An 18,174-nucleotide genomic window follows, 5' to 3' on the forward strand; every position below is an offset into this window, starting at 1 on the left:
CAATAAATTAGGTATTGATGGGACGTATCTCAAAATAATAAGAGCTATCTATGACAAACCCACAGCCAATATCATACTGAATGGGCAAAAACTGGAAGCATTCCCTTTGAAAACTGGCACAAGACAGGGATGCCCTCTCTCACCACTCCTATTCGACATAGTGTTGGAAGTTCTGGCCAGGGCAATTAGTCAGGTAAAGGAAATAAAGGGTATTCAATTAGGAAAAGAGGAAGTCAAATCGTCCCTGTTTGCAGATGACGTGATAGTATATCTAGAAAACCCCACTGTCTCAGCCCAAAATCTCCTTAAGCTGATCAGCAACTTCAGCAAAGTCTCAGGATACAAAATCAATGTACAAAAATCACAAGCATTCTTACACACCAATAACAGACAAACAGACAGCCAAATCATGAGTGAATTCCCATTCACAATTGCTTCAAAGAGAATAAAATACCTAGGAATCCAACTTACAAGGGATGTGAAGGACCTCTTCAAGGAGAACTACAAACCATTGCTCAATGAAATATAAGAGGATACAAACAAATGGAAGAAAGTTCCATGCTCATGCGTAGGAAGAATAAATATCGTGAAAATGGCCATACGGCCCAAGGTAATTTATAGATTCAATGCCATCCCCATCAAGCTACCAATGACTTTCTTCACAGAATTGGAAAAAACTACTTTAAAGTTCATATGGAACCAAAAAAGAGCCCGCATTGCCAAGTCAATCCTAAGCCAAAAGAACACAGCTGGAGGCATCACGCTACCTGACTTCAAACTATACTACAAGGCTACAGTAACCAAAACAGCATGGTACTGGTACCAAAACAGAGATATAGAACAATGGAACAGAACAGAGCCCTCAGAAATAATGCTGCATATCTACTACTATCTGATCTTTGACAAACCTGAGAAAAACAAGCAATGGGGAAAGGATTCCCTATTCAATAAATGGTGCTAGGAAAACTGGCTAGCCATATGTAGAAAGCTGAAACTGGATCCCTTCCTTACACCTTACACAAAAATTAATTCAAGATGGATTAAAGACTTAAATGTTAGACCTAAAACAATCAAAACCCTAGAAGAAAACCTAGGCATTACCATTCAGGACATAGGCATGGGCAAGGACTTCATGTCTAAAACACCAAAAGCAATGGCAACAAAAGCCAAAATTGACAAATGGGATCTAATTAAACTAAAGAGCTTCTGCACAGCAAAAGAAACTACCATCAGAGTGAACAGGCAACCTACAGAATGGGAGAAAATTTTTGCAACCTACTCATCTGACAAAAGGCTAATATCCAGAATCTACAATGAACTCTAACAAATTTACAAGAAAAAAACAAACAACCCCATCAAAAAGTGGGTGAAGGACATGAACAGACACTTCTCAAAAGAAGACATTTATGCAGCCAACAGACACATGAAAAAGTGCTCACCATCATTGGCCATCAGAGAAATGCAAATCAAAACCACACTGAGATACCATCTCACACCAGTTAGAATGGCAATCATTAAAAAGTTAGGAAACAATAGGTGCTGGAGAGGATGTGGAGAAATAGGAACACTTTTACACTGTTGGTGGGACTGTAAACTATTTCAACCACTGTGGAAGTCAGTGTGGTGATTCCTCAGGGATCTAGAACTAGAAATACCATTTGACCCAGCCATCCCATTACTGGGTATATACCCAAAGGATTATAAATCATGCTGCTATAAAGACACATGCGCACGTATGTTTATTGAGGCACTATTCACAATAGCAAAGACTTGGAACCAAGCCAAATGTCCAACAGTGATAGACTGGATTAAGAAAATGTGGCACATATACACCATGGAATACTATGCAGCCATAAAAAATGATGAGTTCATGTCCTTTGTAGGGACATGGATGAAATTAGAAATCATCATTCTCAGTAAACTATCGCAAGGACAAAAAACCAAACACCGCATGTTCTCACTCATAGGTGGGAATTGAACAATGAGATCACACGGACACAGGAAGGGGAACATCACACTCTGGGGACTGTTGTGGGGTGGGGGGAGGTGGGGGATAGCATTAGGAGATATACCTAATGCTAAATGATGAGTTAATGGGTGCAGCACACCAGCATGGCACATGTATACATATGTAACTAACCTGCACATTGTGCACATGTACCCTAAAACTTAAAGTATAATAATAAAATTTTAAAAAATTAAAAAATAAAAAAAATTTGGTATTTAAAAAATAAAAAATAAAAAGATAAAAAATAAATAAATAAAAATTTTCCCTGCTTTTCCTGAGCTGTAGAATTTTTATTTTTATCACTTGAGAACTTTTAATAAGAAATTTTGGAAATAACTGATTAGGCCCAAGCATAGGAGGAGGACACAATAGTGATATTTACTTAATGCCTTCCCTGTGCCTGGCACTGTGCTGGACTTTGGGAATACAGCAGAAATCAAGGACTCTGGCCTCATAAGCAGCACAGATAGAGAAGCAATCACAAACGCAGGCCAATTGTGTTCTAGGGGAAACCGAGGATTAGAAAGTCAGATGCTTTCATTCTGGTATCTGCTTGCTGTAAAGCCAGTTGGTGACAGACACTTGGCAGAATTGTTTGCCCTTTGGGACCTCTATTTTCTAATCAACGAGGGTAAGTTAGATGATCTCCAAATCCCCCTCCAGCACTGCCAGTTGTTGAGTCTCAGATTCTCTTCCTGGGTTCTTCAAGAGTAAGCTATGTAAGTAAACACATGCTAGAGTATAGCTGTCAAATATAGTGAATATCAGAAAAACCTGGGAGCCTGTTAAAAACAAAAACCTCCAGACCCATAACCAGAGAGCTGGATCCAGAAGCTCTGGGATGGGGCCAAAAATCTGCATTTTTAATAAGTCTCGCAAGAGATTCCGATGCACCAATTCTGGTTTGAAACCCTAGTATTCAAAGCAATGGCAGCACAAGGGACCTTATCAGAAATGCAGAGCTGGGGCCCTGTCCCAGATCCACTGAATCAGAATCTACATTTTACTTTCTTTCTGTATGGATGCTAAGTTGGTAGTGTATGTGCCCAGGGATGCTGGGGACCCTCTATGGGGACGATGCTTATGTACACTGAAATATCCTTAGAAAGGGTCCAACCTGGTTAATCTCAATACCATGATCAACACTGATACCAAAGAAACCACACTACCCCTTATCTATTAGTCATTAGTTTAGCTTTTCTGATGGGAGGCTTTCCGAACCAGGAGAAATGTACAACTGCTCCTCTTGAAAGCATGGCCTGGAACAGTGTTTTTCGAATTACATTTGGCAGAGCCTTAGGCTTCAGTCTTACAGGGCCACCTGGGGATAGGGATTGTGTGAGGCAGCCTGGACTGAGCTGGCCTCCAGGCTACAAACTCTATTTCAAACAGAACTGCTCCTCTTTGATCAGTTTTAGAAATTGGGATTACAGTTTGATTCCCTTTGAAAAGAGAGTTTCGCTGCTTTAATATTTTTCTCAATCAGCATGGTGCTCCACAGGCTCCATCAATGCCATTGGTACCTTTCCCATACAAGCCAAGAGATGGGCTTAGGGAATGAACCTGATTCCCTGTTCCTCTGTGCTTCCCTTGGGGACAGAGATGTGACCTTCAAAATGTCAAAACCCACTCCTGTTCCCAGGAGGACTGTTAAGTTACTCTCCCTATTCTATTTTAATGTTCAATGACCAAGGCAGACGCTAATGTGGAAAATTCTGAATTTGTCTCATTTACCATTCCTATGTTTGTCCTCTAACAAAAGTTCTGTGTATCTTTTCTTATAAACCAAAAAGTTCCCACCAGTCATTGGAACTTTGATATTTAACATAAAAAGCAGTAGTCTGGATCTTTCTTTTTAGACCAAGTGTTTTGGGGATATCTTCAGTGATTAGTATTGCTTGGTGGTCTAGATTTAGAGCCTCAGAATTCACTTAAGTGAGAAAGTGCAAGAGACCCACTGGAATCTTGGGAGTAGGATCCAGGTATCAGCACTTTATTTCAAGGTCCCTAGATGGTTCTAATGTGTAAATGAGGTTGAGAGCCATTGCCCAGTAGACTAGATTTGGAAGCACTAGAAATTTAGTCCTGTAAGACACATGCTCACCAGTCCTCCTTCTTCCTTTCTTGGTCCCCTCTCCTGTGTCAGGGGACCATTTATTCATTCACTCACTCATACATTCATTCACTCACTCATACATTCACTCACTCATACATTCACTCACTAAACAGTTACTCAATAGACATCTGCTATGTACTAATTTGGGACTAGAAATTAGAAATTCACAAGTCTTGTCCTTGTAGAACTAGCAATACTACAAACAAAATGATAATTTTTAAAAAGGTTTTAGGTATAAATATGTAGCTATAAAGAAGGCAAAATAGGGTGTCAGTATAGTATGTAGACATAGCCTCTCTAAGAAGGTGATATCCGGGTTTGGGGATGACACCCTAATTCTAAGACAGGAGGAGCTACAGGAAGATCTGGGGGAGCAAAATCTTAAACAGTAAGAGTAATAAGTGCAAATGTCCCCAAACAGGAATGAGCCTTGTAAATTCAAAAGACACATAGAAAGGTCAGGGTGGCTGTAGCAAAGGGAATGAGTGAGGAGTAAAGCACAGAAGGAAGTGACATCCTGTGGTAGCTGAGAACCAGTTTGCATAGGTCTTTGCAGACCATAAAAAAGATAGTGGAAGAGATAATATCTTATATAACTTTAACAGTGGGAAAATATCTACTCAAAGACCGTACCAGTCACATGAATCATGGCCTATATTCTAATGCAATGGTTTTCAGTTACATTTTACTTGAGTTTTTGGAGGGGGAGGAGCAGAGTTGGTACTGTTCTTGGGGACACACACGAGAATTGCCTGAAAGAGTTCTTTCAAGTTCTATGGCATGCATCACCCATCTTCCCCACAGATGTGATTTTTTTTTCACACTGCCCTAATGGTGGGACCCCTACCCATATTGAGCAACTACTTCTCACAGGAGTGGGATATATCCAGTGGCATCTAAAACCAACCATATTCATGCTTAGGATTTTCATTCACCCTAAACTGCAGTCCAGTTCATTCACTCTAAGCTTTAGACATCTGTACTCTCTCAATCTCTCTACCAGGAGGTCCCACAGCACCTCAAACACAACAAGACCAAAATTCAACTTATCTTTATCCATAAAATGGCTGATTTCTCCTCCTATAATCTTTTATGTCGGTATCAATATGACTCCAAATTAGCACGTAGTGGATGTTCACTAAATAACTGTCACATGAACAAATGAATCAGCTTCTGGACCGAGAGAGAGGAGACTAAGATAGGAAGGAGGAGGGCTGGTGAGCATATGTCTTACAGGACTGCATTTTCAGTGCTCCCAAATCTAGTCTGCTGGGCATTGGCCCTCAACCTCAGCAGCACATTCGAATCATCTAGGGACCTTGAAATAAATATTGATGCCTGGATCCCACTCCCAGAGATTCCCGTGTAATTTGTTGGGGTGTGGCCAAGGCATCATGAGTTTTCAGAGCTCTCCAGGTGATTATCATGTGCATCCCAATTGAGACCCACTTATTAGTTGTTACTAAACCTGAAGTGATTTTTCCTGGGACCCTCGCATCTTCTTTCTTAATTGAATTCAGTGACACCCTAAATCTAGAGCTACCAAACATTGCTAGTCACTAAAGATAGCCCTAAAATGCTTGGACTAAAGAAAGATCCAGATTGTTGATATTACCTTAAGTATCAAAATCCCCATTGACTGATGGGAGCACTTTGATTTATAAGAAAAGGCACATGGGGCTTAGGAGAACAACTAGCATGGTATATGAACTCTCCCTTACCGCCTCCCTCACACTTTCCAAATTTTCATAGAAGTCTCCCTCACTACATTCAGTCTTAGAATAGGAACATAGTTTATTTTTATAAAATCAATCAAATTCACCAAATATTCCCTCCTTTGCTGTCATTATTGTCATTTTTATCTTAGCAGGCTGCAAATATCCTATGAGCACAAACCAATACTGCTTTTATATCTGTTAAAAGAAGGATCAAAATTACTGCACCATGCCTGCTAAACACCTGCAGGCTTTGGAATCACATAGGCTGGAGTTCAAATCTCAGCTCTATTATAATTTAATTGGACTGGAGGAAATCACTTAATCTCTGTTTCCTCATCTGTAAAATAAGCATAATGATAGCCCTATCTCACAGAGATTTAGTGAAAATGAAATAACATATATTCTTCTTTTCTACTGAGGCATAAAAATTACCAGCCAGGTGGGGTGACTCACGCCTGTAATCCCAGCACTTTGGGAGGCCAAGGTGGGCGGATCACGAGGTCAGGAGATCGACACCATCTTGGCTAACACCGTGAAACCCCGTCTCTACTAAAAATACAAAAAAATTAGCCGGGTGTGGTGGCGGGCGCCTGTAGTCCCAGCTGCTGGGGAGGCTGAGGCAGAAGAATTGTGTGAACCTCGGAAGTAGAGCTTGCAGTGAGCTGAGATTGCGCCACTGCACTCCAGCCTGGGTGACAGAACGAGACTCCGTCTCAAAAAAAAAAAACAAACAAAAAAAAAACAGAACACACAAAACCTCTGCTCCTCAAACGCTCAGGGAAACTGATTTGAGTAATAATAAAACTCTGGGCAGAACATGTGGCTCATGCCTGTAATCCCAGCACTTTGGGAGGCCGAGGTGGGTGGATCACGAGGTCAGGGGATCAACACCATCGTGGCTAACATGGTGAAACCCCGTCTCTACTAAAAATTCAAAAAATTAGCCAGGCGTGGTGGCATGTACCTGTAGTCCCAGCTACTCGGGAGACTGAGGTGGGAGAATAGCTTGAACCCGGGAGGCGGAGCTTGCAGTAAGCCGAGATCACGCCACTGCAGTCCAACCTGGGCGACAGAGACAACGTCTCAAAAAAAAAAAAAATTACCCCAATATTTACTGGCTTAAAACAATTGATGTTGTATGGGCGACAGAGTGAGACAACATCTCAAAAAAAAAAAATTACCCCAATATTTAGTGGCTCAAAACAATTAATCTTGTATGGTTCTTGGAGTTGATAGGCTCGGCTAGGTAGTTCTCCCTTAGAGTCGTTTACATGGTTGCAGGCAGTGGGCATTTAAGCCTGGATCACCTGATGGCTTCTTCACTCATATGTCTGGTGTCTGGGCTGGGATGGCTAGAATACCTGATGGTGTCTAGCTAGGTTTCTGTATTCTCTTGTGGCTACCTTGGGCTTCCTCACAGCATGGTGGGCTCAAGGTTGCTGACTTCTCATATGGCAGCTGGCTTTTCTCTGAGTGAATGTTCCAAGAGACAGGAAGTGAAGGTGCTAGTCTATTAAGCCCTGGAAACAGTCACAGCATCGCTTCCTCCATATCCTCCTGCTCACTGCTGTTACAGTGCTCAACTGGCTCCAAAGGGAAAGGTCAGAGACTTACCTCTCAATGACAGAAATGTTGATAAATTTCTGGCCATGTTTTGTCCACCACAATGTATAAAGCCTATGGTGCAATGTCTGGCACATCTTAAGTTATAGTATTTCAAACAGAATATATTATAATAGTAACTAAATATTATCCTAATCACCTTATACTAATGTCCCTTAATATTTTTATAAACATAATGGAATACAGTATCAGCAACTGTGGGGAGGAGGGGACAGGAAAGAGTGATGGTTATAATCATTGAAAAGAAACATTTACCTCCTTGTCTGAGGCACTGAGTCACCCTCAATTTGTTGGGCACCATGGGACTGTAGGAAGTTGCTGTCATAATCCTTCCAATGCAATCATTGCGAGGTCACATAGAGGAAAGGGCAGCCAGGGAGACTCATCTCATTGCCAGTGCAGGATGTGCTGAGTGCCTTTGTGTAAAAGGTGGCACCATCAACAGGGAACAGGATGTGCCAATGTGACAGTGACTCACTGAATGAAATCATGGCTTCTAAGGTTCTGATGCCTGCCAGGCTGGGAGGAATGAGATTGGCCCAATGTCCTATCGCCTCCATGGAGAAATCAAGGAAGTTTAGTCTCAGGACATATATTCGGAAAGGAGAGAACTTGCTGTTTCAACTACTTTCATCATATAGGAGTATTGTATTAGTCCCTTTTCACGCTGCTGTGAAGAACTGCCTGAAACTGGGCAATTTATAATGGAATGAGGCTTAATTGACTAACAGTTCTGCATGGCTGGTGAGGTCTCAGGGAATTTGCAATAATGGCAGAAGGGGAAGCAAACATGTCCTTCTTCACATGGCAGCAGAAGATAGAAGTGCAGAGTGAAGTGGGGGAAAATCCTTTATAAAATTATCAGATCTCCTGAGAATTCACTATCATAAGAACAGCAGGTGGGAACCACCCCAAGATCTAATCAACTCCCACAAAGTCCTTCCCCCAACAAGTGGGGATTGCAATTCAGATCACAATTCAAGATGGGATTTGGGTGGGGACACAGAGCCAGACCATATCAAGTATCATACCGGATTCTTTTTAGGGCAAAGATGATTTACTATTTTTCTTGAAATGTATTGTGATAAAAAAAATCAAAATGAGCCAAGCTAAGCAAGTAATATATTAGGCTTAAAGATAATTCTTTGTGATGACCAAGTTGGGTTTGTCCCAAGTATGTAAGGTTAATAGACATTAGAAAAGCTAATTGCTATAATTCACCACATTAATATATTGTAATAGTCTCTAAAGGTGACCTTTGGCATCACATCCCTATGAAATTCCTCACTCACTGAATATGGGCTGGCCTGTGACTTCTATAACCAATTGAACATGGCAGAAGAGAAGCTGTGCCTATTCCAGAAACATGCCTCAGGAAGGCTTGGCAGTGTTACTTTTGCACTTTGGTATCCCTTAGCCACCATGTAAGAAGTTCACCTATCCAGCTGGGAAGACCTTGTAGAGACCACGTAGAGAGAATGAGGTCTGAGACTACATGGAAAGGACAGCCTCAGTCATTTCATTATACCAGCTATATTGAGACTTCTAGCCATCCCTACCAAGGCACCAGACATGTAATGGGCCATCTTGGACAGTCCCACATCCAAATTAAACTTCCAGATGTTTGCAGCCCTAGACATTGTCTCACTACAATGGCAAGAGAGCACCCAAACAAAAGCAAAAGAACCATCTTGCTGACCCCTTTCACCCACAGATTTGTGAAACATAATAAAAATGGTAGTTATTTCAATCCACTTACTACTTGCATAGTTTCTTGTAAAACAATGGACAACGATAACATATTAAAAGAAAAAAATGTATAAGGTTATCTTTAAGCTTACAGAGAACACATTTGGAAAAAAAATCTACATTTATTCATGATTTTAAAAAATTCTGAAGCAAAACTTGGGATCAGAGAGTTAATTTCCTTCATCTGATAAAAGGTATCTAAAAAAATCCACAACACCCCATTATAAGGGATAGCAAATCCCCATTTTGAGATCAAGATAAAGACAAAAATGCCCACTATTACCACTTTTTATCAGAATTATACTGCAGGTTCCAGTCGCTGCCGTGAGGCAAAGAAAAGAAAAAGCATAAAGATTAGAAAGGAAAAACCAGAATTGTCTTATTAAAATGATACTATTTTATATGTATGAAATCCCAAAGAAACTTCAGATATATTATTTTGATTAAGAGATAAAATCTGGATAGAAAATCAATACACAAGAATCAATTATAGTACTATATACTAGAAACCAGAAGATAAACAATTAAAAAGACAGCATTCATAATGGCATCAAAAATATGTGAGAATAAGTCTAACAAAAGAGTTGCAAGACTTGAGTAAAATTATAAAATGTTATTAATAGGTATTAAAGAATACCTAGATAAATGATCATAGATTGGGAGCCTCGATATTGTAAATATATAAATTGTCCTCTGATGAAATCACAACGAAATTCCCCAATTTTTTTGCACACAACAAGCTGATTCTAAAATGTATATGGAGTTTCAAAGGATAAATAAGAGACAAGAACACTATGAGGGGACATACCCTACCAGGTATCAAGAGTGACTATTAAGTTAGAAGTAACTGCAGTCAGAGATAGGCCAAAATACCAGTGGAACGTTGCAAGTTCAGAAACAGACCTGTGTTACAGCCATTTGCTGTATGGCAGCGGTTACATGGCAGTTTGGTAGGGAAAGTACAGACTTTAATAAATATTGCCAGGAAAATTGAGTATTCATGTATTTTTTAAAAGAGAAAAAAATCACACATCTATTTTACACAATATAAAAAATGATTTTCACACATTTTTATTTTTCAAAAGATGAGAAAAAAGTTACACCTGTTTCACACAATACACAAAATAATCCAACTAGTTTAGAATAGAAGAGGATAATAGGAGAGGATAAACTATAGAACTTAGAAAATAATATAGAGGAACATTTTCATGAGTGAAAAGTAGTAAAGAATGTCTTAAAACACAACAAGTGTTGACTCTAAGGAAAAGATTATAGAGTTTACTACATTTTTAAAAAACTGTTCATCAGAAAGATAACTATTAAAAGATTGAAAAGATGAGCCATCGATTGGGAGAAGATATTTGAAACCTGTATAACCAACAAAGGGCTCCTTTTGAGAAGATATGAAGAACTCTTCTAAATCACAAGAGGGACAATACAATAGAAAAATATCTGCAAAAGACTCCAGTCTCTTCCTTTATAAAAGAGGAAACTCAAACGACCAATAAATTCTGTGCATGAAAAGGTGCTCAACCTTATTATGAATCTGGAATATGTATATAAAAACAAAAATGAAATACTTTTGCTTATCTAATATTGACAAATCACTTTAAATTGAAAATACCAAATGTTGAGAGAATGTAAAATATTGGGAACCCTCATACACAGCTGGTGTAAATGGTACTTTTTTTGTTGTCTACTCAAGCTGAAGACAACTTATCCTCAATTATTTCAATCTTGGGTGTGTACTTTAGAAAAATGGGTACACACATGCCCTAGGATTATTGTAGCCTGTAATTGTGCAAATCTGGGATACCCATCCTGCATAGAATGGCAAAATTATGGCATATTCATACAATGGTATGCTATGCAATAATGAAAATGAACAAGTTACATAGATAAGTTTAACAAACATATATTGAACCAAAGAAGCCAGACACAAAAATATGAATCCATATCCATAAAAGTTCAAAAATGAACATTTTGGGGGATTCATTTATAAGAGGTACAATGAAAAAGGAAATCACAATGGTAGCCCCTCCAGAAGAACAGGAGGGAGTTTTGAAGGAGACAGGCTCATGGACTGCTGGCCATGATCTTTTACGAGCTGGGATTGGTAATTATATTGGTATTTATTTTTATAATTATTTCAACTAACTATAAAAATGTATGTATATGTACTTTCCTGTGTGTTATATTTCATAATAAATGAAGCAAAAATAGTACAAAATCAAGGATGTGTACACAAATATTTTGTTATAAAGTATTAACTATAACTATGTTTATTATAGGGGGAAACCCCATACTTTGAATCACTACTTTGGATTATGTAAAAGAAGGGATCAAATACATCACTGCACACAGAAGAGAGGTTATACAGCCTCTAGAAATTATAGAAGAATATTTCATGGCTTCTAAAGATAATTGAGATATATATTTAGGTGGGAGATGATGTTTATCATACATTATGCACAAATATTTCAATGTTTTAAAACAAACTTTGAATGCTAATGCATGAAAAAAGATTGGGAGAAACACATTATAATGTTAACTATGATTCTATTTGGGTGGTGACTTTATGAGCAATTTTTGTTTTGTTTTGCTCATTTGTATAGTTTTAATTCTGAGCAATGAATATGGATTACTTTTGAAGGAAATAAAAGGAGACAATATATTTTACTGGGAAACAATAATGAAAAAAGAGCCTAGAGATCTCAAAATGGAAATAAGAAATGTGGTATTCGTTAACATGTGTATCTGGAAAACACCTGGAATCCTACCAGCTCCGATGAGCCCATTTGAATATAACTTTTCCCTAACAGTGGCCACCCACTTGGTTCCCCTTTCCCAGCAGGCGTAGCTCTGATAGTGAAATCAAATTCTGGCTGTCTGCTTTGGAAGTAAGTAGGGCAGTGGGGTGGGGGAAGGTGAAGGGATCCTGTGAGAACAGCTTGCTCCAAACTGAAAGGAAGTGAAAATCCTCCACATGTTGCAGGGATTGCTGGTAGATCATCCCCCAGTTCTCCTGCATCTGTTCTGCTGCCTCTTATAGAAACCAAGACAGGAAAAATGAAATGTACCTAACACAGGAAATGAGGGTAGTCATTTGAATGATACAGTACCAGAACCCTGTAAAGTGTTTTGGGTGGGGTGGGCAGTGAAACAAAAGGCACCAATCATAGTGCTCAGATCTGATCTCACACTCGGAAAAAGTAGGTACGTGAAGACAACAAACGATGGTGAGTGGAGAGGACTCCAGAATCAGCACACACACATTCCCAATAGCCAGGTGGGTTCAACCGCTGCATACCTGTTAGCTCCTCAGGGTGGAATTTCCCAACTGCTGAGCCATGGTATGCTGGTTTTCCCTACGCTATTGATCCCCTCAGCCCTAGAGGTAATGGTCTCACCTCTGGGCCAGCACTTCTGACAGCAGGCGCTTCATAAATTAGTAAAATAGAGGAATTCACAGAATATTTTTATAGCAGGTAAAGAAAGTAAGAAAACATTAAGTGGGAAAAAGATGTTAATAGCCATTAGCATGCAACTACTATGATTTTTATTATCCTTTTCCATGTAAAAAGACATATAAAGAACTAGCAAGCATTAGAACTACCATAGGCAATCCTCTCATTAAATAAAGTCCAAAAAAAAACCAAAAACAAAAACAAAAAACAAGGGCCAGGGGGTGGGAGTTGGAGAGGGGCTTATAGGTCAAGGTACTATTTTTCAGTGGAAGGCCCGTTACTGTTAATAGGTGTGCTATAAAATAAAGAGGAGTCAGATGAATTTGGGGAAAACTAAGTTTTTAAAAAGGTATATGTCATTTCAGGAATTCCTAGGGCCTGTAACTGACAAAAATATATTGCGACTTTCCACAAGTAGAAATAGCATAGAATTATTGCGCCAAAGCTTTTCGACCATAGAATATCACCTGAGGAATACGCTTTGCAAATTGCTACAGTAATCTCTCTCTCACTGCTGCACCCACGCTTCACTGAATGTGTGATGTAGAATGGGTTTTGATCCTCTCCCACCTGATGATATGGTTGTCCCCACACTGGCTTTTTTCTTTTACTTATGGCAAGCGATCGGCCTGATAAAGCTGAAACTACTAATGGGCTATTCAGGGGCTTTCATCCACCTGAGTCCAAAGCAAAGCCTTTGCAAAATGATTTCCCGGAACTCAGAGGCAGTCTGTAGCTGGAGCAGTTAGCACTTCGCCAGAAAATAGTTTGTCTTTGTTTTCAGTGTATTTTTCTTTTCTCAGAAGAAAGAAAACAAATAGTCTCAAGTAAATGAATAGAGGAACATGCAGAATTCTCTTTAAAATGGCAGCTTCATGACTTTGCCAAATAAATGAAGATATATTTTAGACATGTATACTCGCTTTACATCTAACTGTGATTTCTTGTTACTTTGCTGATTTTCTTTGAAAATGGAATATAAATATTCAGTAACAGGGATTGTTCTGTTGATGAAGTCTAGTTAAGTTGTAATAAGAACTAAATTGATTCAGAACATAGGGCTAAGAATCATGTAGCCTCTTAATCTCACTTTTTCTAAGCTTCCAGGTAGCCCTTTATTTTGCAGTAATGGAAACTCCAGCCATCTGAGCAGAATTCATATGAAGTCTACATGCCAAAAGAAATAGAATTTTGCATTTATTTTCTGTTTCTACTTCCACTTGGAAAGTATCTTTTTCCCCCTAGAAACACATTTAAAAGGGTATAAAAGGGGCTTTCTGTTTGGGGCCAGAACCAGAAAAGGAAAGACAATGGAGAAAAAAAATATTAGCTCAGCTTTTCCAGACTTGAAATAATGTGTGATTTTTGCAGTTTCTCCAACTTTTGAGACTAGGTCTGGTAGAATGCTTAATTCTTTCAGCTGGCGAATCACCTTTCCTCTATGGGGATATTAATGCCCAGTTAAAATTTCTCCATCCGAATAAGGAAAAAAACATTTGAATACAGCAGAGCTGGGACTAGATTGATAAATAAAATCATTCTGTCCCTATCCCATTAATTCTCCCTTTCACCGTTTGGAGGTCCTGTGGGCTGAAGCAGTACATCATTTAAATAGTACCTTCAGGTGTTTCACTGAGACCTAATTAAAATGGATGTTGTCATCTGGTGTTTCCTTGTGCAATGTGTCTAGCTCCATGCAAATTGCAAAACAGAGCTCTTGATTAGGACTTTGTCCTTCTTCAAGAAACTGCCCAAGATTTCCTTTAGGTGCTCCAGAAAACGATTTGGCCAGTTGGGAAAAAAAACTTAAGAGTCACTACGTTCACTGATTTCCTTGGCAAGATAGCCAAGTGGTCCCTTTGAATGGATCAGCTGTGACAAGTAAGGCAGTATCCCCCAAGACTTTCCATTCCATAATTGAATTTAAAAAAAAAATTCTTATGATTATTTGTTCTCACAAAATATATGTATCAGTCTCATACTATGAACCTTGGAAATAAGGCTATGTATAGGCAACAAGACCCCATCCTTTGGTGGAGCTCAGACTAGCAGGAAGACAGACATCAACTAGTAATTAACAATAACACATAATGAAGGCATCAGGAAGAAGGAACTGGCGCTGTGTATTTAACGTAGGGGTCAGGAAGGCCACTTCCCTGGGGAAAGGAAATCAAGACACCTCCAGAAGGATACTGAGTGGAGATGAGGCTGGAGAGGGTACCACCCTCTCCAGATATGTGCTGTATATCATCGGAATAACAGAGCTAGACATTTGCTTTCTATCCTTCATGCTTTTGTTCAAGTTTTGCCTTTAGATTTACAAACTAAAGACCAATTTCTCCTCATAGAAGACTATTAATAAGTTTGTAGCTATGGTCCTTTCTTTTGTGTTTCTTTAGAAAACAATGATTTAAAAATAAAAGCTACCATTTATTAAATGTTCACATTGTGTGAAGCCCATTGAATTCTCACAAATGTTTTCATTTCATCAACTTTTGAGAGAAACTGGAGTTCAGAAGTTTTACTCAACTAGGCAGTGGCCTAGCTAGGAATCAAGGCCAGATCTGAGACATTTAAGTGTCCAATTTTTACCAGTTTACTGGGGTTTTCTTCAATGTTCACATCTACAAACCACTTCATCAAAACGATGAGGGGAGTGTTTGTTAAAAAGACAGAGTTCCAGCCCCGCTCCGTGCAACACCCCACCCCCCACCCCCTGCAGCTGTTTTGAGTCTGAATCTCTGAGGCTGTGGACTGGGAATTTGCAGTTCAACAAGTTCCCCAGGTGCTTCCCATGCATTTGAGAATCAGCGCACTCCACACAGCTATGCACTTGTAAGACCGGGGTGTGGAGAGACAGACCAGTGCCAAGGCAGTTTACTGTACTCTTGTCCACGATCTTGGATTGTTCTCTTGGCCATTTGATGAAATACTACAATGCAGAATGGTTATGATTTTCAAACTGCAAATAGTTTAGCCCCACATTTTGGCAAGATATCGAGGCAGGGCTCACAGAAGAGCTGCTTATTCAGACTTCAGCCAAGCTGTGAAAAGTGAGGCCTTTTGAGAGGAAGTGAGATAAGACAAAAACTTAAAAAAACAAACATTCTGAGGCCGGTGTTTAAAAGGCCATTGGCAAAATCTATAGCCTAACTAGAAGTGAGCTAAACAAACACATTACTGGGCCATCCAGGAAACATGAAGCAGATGCCTGGAAGTGGGATGTGTGTTTTCAACCGGGGTAGAAATATCCCGGGGAGTGATGATATGGAATCGGACACAAAGTTCAGATCAAAACAACAAGGGAGATTTGCAACGGGCAGTGCACCCAGGATGGACAGGAGATGTTCCAGTCAAGTGGTTCAGAGCAAGTTCAGGATAGGAGGGAGACCTGTGTCCAATTTCACTTAAACTTATATGCCTTCATTTGTGCCTCCTCGTGGAATTATCTCATGGCCGCTATTTGAAAAAGGAATGGCAGTGGAGACCTGGTGGCTAGGGCCAAAGCTTCATAGCTTTTCAAAAACAAAAAAATTGTGGTGCTGCCTACTCTTTCCCGTTACATAATATAAGATAAAAACAATACCGATTCAGCAACATTCCAAGTTTTCCTCTGAGACTCATTCAATGCTTTTTTAGAAATGCAAACTATCAATTTCTTGAAGAAAAAAAAAAAGGATTTTGTGTGCTTGGCTAGTACCCTCCACACAAGATTAATTCAGTGAGATAGTGTTCAGTAAAGTGCTTAGCAAACTCCCTGGCACAGAGGAGGCACTCATGCATTGCTAGTTATTATTATTTTTAATAATAGCAACATATGTTGGCAATTAAATTTACTGTGGTTTCCTTCCCTTTAAAAGGACGCTAAAGCTCCCCTTCTATGGATGCATTTTTGCTCGTGTTCTACTATTTGGTATTGTTTGAACCTGGCTCTGCAGTAGTGGAAGTTGTCCTTAACTTTCCATATAGGCCTCTGTCCTCAAATTCAGATTCGAATTCTCTGGTACAGTTTCCTACAGAGCTCTTTCTTTCCCACATTTCCCTGTTGCATCATGACATTTAATTAGTTATCATTTTTGCTTGCTTTTAATTAAAGAAACACTGTGCTCCTCTTGGAATCATTCACTGAATGCCATCTGAACTCTTGACATTTATTTAGAAACTTGTATTTTACGGGGTTTTTGTAACATGAATATTTGATGATTTGAGTAATTCAAGGCCCTCTGTAAACAGAAGCTCATACCTCTTCTTTCCAAGTAGAAACCACACTGAAGGACCTGCAATAACGTAGAACTTCCTATCATCCCTGATGATGCACCAGCCTTTCCGACTCCATTATCTAGAGCTGTGGTTCTCGATCAGAGGCAGCTTTGTCTCTCAGGGGACATACACAATGTTTGATTTCCACGATTGGGAGGTAGAGGTAGGTAGAAGCCAGGGATGCTGCTAAACCTCCAAAAATGCACAGGATAGTGTCTCACAACAAAATTATCTTAACCAAAATGTCAATGGTGATAGTAATGAAGTTGAGAAACTCATGTCTGAATTGCCTCTTAACCTCATGATCAAATATGTCTGTTTCTTGGGATTGTAAGCATGCTAAAAGAAAAAGCTGGCTAGGTGTGTTGGCTCACGCCTGTAATCCCAGCACTTTGGGAGGCCAAAATAGGTGGATCGCTTGATCCCAGGAGTTCAAGACCAGCCTTGGAAACATGGCAAAATCACGTCTCTATTAAAAATACAAAAAATTAGCTAGGCCTGGTGGCATGCACCTGTGGTCCCAGCTACTTGGGAGGCTGAGGCAGGAGGATTTCTTGAGTCTGGGAGGCAGAGGTTGTGGTGAGCTGAGATCATGCCACTACACTCCAGCCTGGGCAATAGAGACTCTGTCTCAAAAAAAAAAAAAAAAAAAAAAGGAGCTAAAAAATTAATTTAGATTTTAACAGGGTACACCAATAGCTTTCTAAAGCAAAGTGCTATCTACTTTGTAAAATCAAATGTAAAACATGGTCCATTTACAATACAAATGATATCTTTTATACATATAAGGTATTTTATAGCATGCAAAAACAGTCACATATCACATTAAAGAATTATACCTGGCATCATAACCATTTTATAGAAAGAAAATTATTTTTACCTATTGCATCCCTTGAAATGGCTTTTCAACTTGTAACACCTTAATTATTGAGGAGTCACCCACAAATCTGTCATGTGTCAAGTATTCTAGAAGGAAATAAAGACAGGGTGTAGGCTACTCATGTGTCTCTCACTGGTCATGAGTGAATGAGTGAAATTTCCCAGGAGGAAATGGAATTTTAGGGACTGACTTGCAAGTAGTAAATTATATGGTATGTGTCACAATTGTGCCACATGCCTGATTTATAAACATCCATATTTTTGAAGAGCAAATAATTAATTAGAAGTGATTTTCTTCCCTGAATTACCTTGTTTTATAGAAACTCATACTGAGGGGGTGATGGTCATGAAAAT

General features: G+C 39.3%; 1 long non-coding RNA gene across 1 annotated transcript in view; it reads left to right on the plus strand.

Annotated features, from left to right (window-relative positions):
- LOC134809569 (uncharacterized) overlaps positions 1-18,174 on the plus strand; it is a 213,944-nt gene continuing 195,770 nt past the window's right edge. The window contains exon 1 of the long non-coding RNA XR_010155634.1: positions 1-18,174. This exon is cut by the window's right edge and continues 16,451 nt beyond it. This is a non-coding gene — a long non-coding RNA (uncharacterized LOC134809569).

The sequence above is a fragment of the Pan troglodytes genome, chromosome 2, assembly GCF_028858775.2.
Source record: "Pan troglodytes isolate AG18354 chromosome 2, NHGRI_mPanTro3-v2.0_pri, whole genome shotgun sequence".
In the NCBI taxonomy this organism is placed as follows: domain Eukaryota; kingdom Metazoa; phylum Chordata; class Mammalia; order Primates; family Hominidae; genus Pan; species Pan troglodytes.